This window comes from Neofelis nebulosa, chromosome 9, assembly GCF_028018385.1.
Source record: "Neofelis nebulosa isolate mNeoNeb1 chromosome 9, mNeoNeb1.pri, whole genome shotgun sequence".
In the NCBI taxonomy this organism is placed as follows: domain Eukaryota; kingdom Metazoa; phylum Chordata; class Mammalia; order Carnivora; family Felidae; genus Neofelis; species Neofelis nebulosa.
Window position 1 is genome coordinate 7,431,468 of NC_080790.1, and position 5,441 is coordinate 7,436,908.

A 5,441-nucleotide genomic window follows, 5' to 3' on the forward strand; every position below is an offset into this window, starting at 1 on the left:
AGACACCGTCCCCTCTGAGTGAGGGAGGTTCGTTCCCAAAGGCCCCTCACCACTCAGAAGTTTAGTGGGTTCCAGGACTGTCCTGAGCTGGCCCTGCAGGCAGCCTGCCGCTCCCCAGCACATCTCGCTGAGCTCAGGGGACAAAGTGGCCAACAAGCAGAGCTGATAAGATGCCACGAGCCAAGTGCTGGACAGGGCTGCACAGGTCCAATGGAGATGACAGTGCTACAAAGTAGTGACAGTATTCACACTTCCTCCTCAGCTCTCAGTGCCCAGTTCTGATGGCAGCCTCTGGGGAGCTTTCCCCCCCTTTTCTGGACTCTCGTAAGACTAGAGTTTCTGTCCAGGAGCCTGGGTGGCTCAGTCGGTGAAGCGTCCAACTTCGGCTCAGGTCATGATCTCGTGGTTTGTGGGTTTGTGGCCCGTGTCAGGCTCTGGGCCGACGGCTCGGAGCCCGGAGCCCGCTTCCGATTCTGTGTCTCCCTCTCTCTCTGCCCCTCCCCCACTCGTGCCCTGTCTCTCTCTCTCTCTCTCAAAAATAAACATTAAAAAAAAAAGGCTAGAGGTTCTGTCCTCAAGGCTAAAACCTGTCATATTTTACTGAATTTTATTGCGAGTCTAATCTACCTGCTGAAATGTAAGCTCCCCCTTGACCGGGATCAGATCACATCCACCTACCCCCCTGTCCATCCACCCATCCACCCCTCCATCTACCACCCACCCCTCACCCATCCATCCATTTAGCCACCACCCAGCACCATTTAATGGAGTCCGTTGCGTTGGGGCAGAAACCCAGAGGTGAGTCATTCTGGTTTCTGTCCCCAGAGAGCTCACAGTCCTCTAGGTAAGACGCGGAAGCACACGAGGAACGTTTTGAGCAGCAAACAGGATAGAAGATAGATGGTCGGGGAGCGCGGTGCAGTGAGTGGCCGATGGCGCCACTGGAAAAGTCTCCTGGGGGGACATCTGAACTGAAGGCGAGGAGAAGGTTTTCCAGGCCCCGAAGAGGACGGCAGCGTGCGCAGAACAAGGATGCCGACATACGCCCCAGGCTGCAGGTGCCAGAGGGTGGGATGTGAGGGCCCCAGCGGAGCGGAGAGGGTGTTGCCGGGGAGGTAGCCTGGTGTCTTCCCTAAGGGCCAGCCCTGAGGGCTCCCCGGGGCGGGAGTAGGGAAGCGGCCACACCCGCTCCAGGACTCACCTGGATCCTGGGGAGGGATGTGGGGAGGCTGCGGGTCTTTGCCCTTCTCCCCCTTTCCTGAACTTCCCTTTCATGCCCACTCTCCACCGCCTCTCCTGGCTGAATTAACTGCCCGGCCTTCTTTCAGGGACCTGTCATTGTAACCACACCCCTGTGTCCGCCTGTTTGTCCCCCGTCCATAGACGGTGGGTTCCCTGGGGACAGGGGTGACAACCCCTCCCTGTGGCTTGTCTGTGTCCCTAAAGCCTAGCATCCTGCAAGGCTCAGGTGACTCCCTCAGTGGTTGTTAAATGTGAGGGGTGGGGGGCGGAATTTATGCTCAGGTCAGACCGCTCTGGCGGAAGGGACCGGAGGGGTGAGGCTGGGGCAGGAGTTCAGTTAGGAGACACTGACCAGCAGAGAGAAGGGAGCATGTCGAGAAATAGGTGGGCTTTGGGGCACCTGGACGGCTGTCCAGTTAAGCGTCCGATGTCGGCTCGGGTCATGATCTTGGGGCTCGTGAGTTCGAGCCCCCACGTCGGGCTCTGTGCCGACAGCTCGGAGCCTGGAGCCCGCTTCGGATTCTGTGCCTCCCTCTCTCTCTCTGCCCCTCCCCCACTTGTACTCTCCCTCCCTCTCAAAAATAAATAAACATTTAAAAAGATTAAAAAAAGAAAGATGGTCTACGGCCATACCACTCTGAACGTGCCCGATCTCGTCTGATCTCGGAAGCTAAGCAGGGTCGGGCCTGGTGAGTACTTGGATGGGAGAAAGATGGTCTTTGAGAGGCAAAGGCTGTGAGGTCTCCACAGGAAAGGCGAGGAGGTGGGCAGTCCTGTCTCTCCCAGTGTCCAGTCCGAGGGCGCGCGTGCAGAGGCAGCGGGCAAAAGAGCGGCCCTCTTTCCCGCCAAGAGGTCTCGTAGGCCTTGGATTCCTGACCGGCCACTTAGCTAGCCTGGCTGAGGCAGGCCGACCCCCTGCAGCCCTGTGTTGCTGGAAGACATTCTACCTTTCTGAACTTTAATTTCCTCATTTGTGAAATGAGGACCAAGTTAAGACAAGAGATAACACGCCCGTCTCAGCGTCCGGCACTTTTATTTCGCATGTAGAAGAAAACCTGAGTTGTTTCCTACCCCAGGGAGCCGGGGCCCCTTGAAGGGTAGCTGTTTGGGGCCCAGAAATACCAGAACAGGCTTACATCGTATTCTCGTATCGCCGGCTGCCTTTGACAATGGCAGGGACTGTGCGAAACAGCAAAGAAGCCTTTCAAAGGGACGGCCACGGGCCAACTTGTGACAGCGTGAACATTAAAATAATAGAAACACGAATTCCATTCCTGCCCAAGAGGGAGTAACAAGAACCGAATACCCCCTCACATCTGAAAGAGCGAGGGCACGATGCCAGCTTTTCCAAGGAACTGGACCTTAGGCCATGAAAGACGGTCACCCTGAGAGACAGGAAATCAGTGGGGTGAACCCTACAATCGCCCCCGTTTGCTGCCTTGAGGAAATGTCCACGCTGCCGTGGAGGGAGGGGACACCAGGCAGGATCCAGAGGAGTCCCTGGTTGAGACGGCACTGACGGTCCAGGGACACTAAGGCGGTGAGACATCACAGGACAGAGCGCCGGAGAAGAGAGGACCGTACAGAGAATCCTGGAGACCCGCCAAGGTGCCCCTGAGCAATCCGCGCGTGCACAAACCTCGGGGGCGTCAACACCCTGAAGCCAAAGGGAGCCTTGTCACACACGGGCAGGGGTCCGTTTTCTGGGCCGAGGGGCCATCGCTCCTATCGGCTTCTCGAAGAGTGACTTGACACGGTTAGACGTCTTCTGAGAACGAGGCTGGTCGGAGGAGGCACAAGGGGTACACGCAGGGGGACAGGACACTGGCCGGGCCAGCCCTGTGCCCACCGGGCTCCATGTTCAAATCCAGGGAGATGGCTGTGCGTGCAAATCCGGGCACTTTGTGTCACAAAGTGCCCAGGCAGTGTCGCTGTGGGATACCGAAGTACCGCAGAGGGGGTGGCGTGATCCCGCCCCCCAAAAAAGACCCTAAGACGTTGGCCTTGGCAGCGGCTGGGACCCTTGAGGCAACCGTGTTTTCTCACAAGGCCCGGAGCCTTGTGGTTGGCCTCAAGGGGGCACGATGGAGCATGGGGTCCCCAGGCCTGTGAGTACGCGGCCGGGGGACCTCTCAAACATAACACAGGGAATACCAGAAAGATGCAGAATTCCTGCTGGTAGACGGAGGGGGGGCTTGAGGCCATGGGTCCTCGCTGGTAGCCTCAGGGGCATCCCCGAGGAAGAGCTGTGCCCTCTTGGTAGACCAGACCCCAGACCCCAGACCCCAGACCCCAGACCCGACTGGCCTCCTGTGGAGCACAGACCAGCCCCTCCACCTACACTGAGGGGCCCGACAGGGTCCCCCTTCCTCACGACCAGGCCCCCACTTCTTACCTATATATATGGGCTTTGCAGTGACAGAGCACGCAGCCAGCCTTCTGTCATTTAAGCCTCCCGGTAACCGTGGGCGGCAGGCTGGACAGACCTGTGCCCGCTGGAAAAATGACGCTAAGATGCCGGGATCATTGGAAAGTGAGGCCAAGACCGGAGTCCGGGCCTCCTCCCTCCACGAGGCGCTCTCCCAGCTCTCGCTGCGGAGAGAAGCCGATCGGCCTCCAGGCGGAGCCTGGCTACTTCCAACCCCACGTTTTCCGAGGACGCGTGAGCAGCGGGGCCCGCAGAGTCCAGACCCCAACGGCTCCCTGCACCTGCTCGCCCGGCACTTGGCTCGCTCCTATCACGTGTGCATTTTATACCTCCGGGGCCCACCTAGCACAGACCCTGGCGGGAGCAAACCCTCTTCAGGGACTTATACAAATTACACACACACACACACACACACACACACACACACGCCATGGTTCTGTGCTTCACTCGCGTAAGGTGCCACCAAGGTCGTATTTTTATTTTCCACTCAGATTCTCTCCTGCCAGATTAGTAGGAACCTCAGCCTTTCCCTCTGTACTTTCTCCGCTTTCCCTACAAACTGTCCGGAGCCTCTTGGGGCTCAGCCAGCCCACGTTGGGATCGGCCCAGCTGCAGCTCCCCAGGGATCGAGCCACGAAAGCCAAAGCGACGCTGCCACGGGTGATTCTCGCTGCCAAGTGGTGTCACTGCTGACAGCTGGCCACAGGCCCCTGACACTGGTGGAAGTCAGGGTCTGGGAAGGGCAGCCCCGTGCCCTTAGCACTACACGAAACCACGCACTCCTTCAGTCTCCTGTGTAGCCACACCCCCCAGACATCCGCTACACGGGGCGTCCGTCAGGACTTACACTGAGTGTCGCCTTTCCTTCCCCGTGTCCACACCCCACAGAAAAAGCAGCTTTTCCTTTCCAGCTCTGGAAACTGAAGATTTCAGCACGCCAGAACATAGAGCCCTGGCCACCTGTCAAGGTGGGATTTGTCCCCAGGGGGTCCAGATGTCACCACACCAAAGGTCTGATTTCATGTTGCCTCCTTCCTGAGCCTCAGACGTGTTTTATCCTCCCGATGACACCCAAGAAGGCCTTTCTTCTGCCTAATTATCGCCAGAAAAACCTCCACCCACGTGGATTAGACCTTCAGTGTGGCGTCGGCTACACCTCTCCCACGGCCTTTACCTTCTCCAGGGTGAATACATGTTTCTGGGTGTGCCGGCCCCTGGAGACAGCGCGTCGTGCCGAACAGAGACCAGAGCTGGCTCACGCACGAACCTGGCATCCGTGGAGGGCCAGTCTCCAAGTGGCAGGGGCTCGGAAGACGCAGCCCCGGGCAGCGTTCAGCAGGGCCTCCAGGGGGGCACAGCCCACGAAAGGCAGCCCGGTGTGAAATGGCTTGAGACTCTGGACCACAAGGGGCACCTGGGTGGCTCAGTTGGTCGGTTCAGCGTCCGACTTCGGCTCAGGACAACTCAGGATGATCTCGCGGTCCGTGAGTTCGAGCCCCACGTCGGGCTCTGTGCTGACAGCGCGGAGCCTGGAGCCTGCTTCCGATTCTGTGCCTTCCTCTCTCTCTGACCCTCCCCCCGTTCATGCTCTGTCTCTCTCTGTCTCAAAAATAAATAAGCATTAAAAAAAAATTTTTTTAAAGTCAACATTAAAAACTTAAAAAAAAAGAAGACACTTTTCTGAATCCAAGAAATTAAAAAAAAAAATAAAAGACCTGGGAACAACTGCTTCGCTTTGGTTACAGGCATTCACCTTGACTTCCACACAGAC

General features: G+C 57.7%; 1 long non-coding RNA gene across 1 annotated transcript in view; it reads left to right on the top strand.

Moving 5' to 3' along the window:
- Positions 1-512, top strand: part of LOC131484344 (uncharacterized) — a 1,671-nt gene extending 1,159 nt beyond the window's left edge. The window contains exon 3 of the long non-coding RNA XR_009248179.1: positions 263-512. This is a non-coding gene — a long non-coding RNA (uncharacterized LOC131484344). The remainder of the gene's footprint in view (positions 1-262) is intronic.
- Positions 513-5,441: the final 4,929 nt, after the last annotated feature.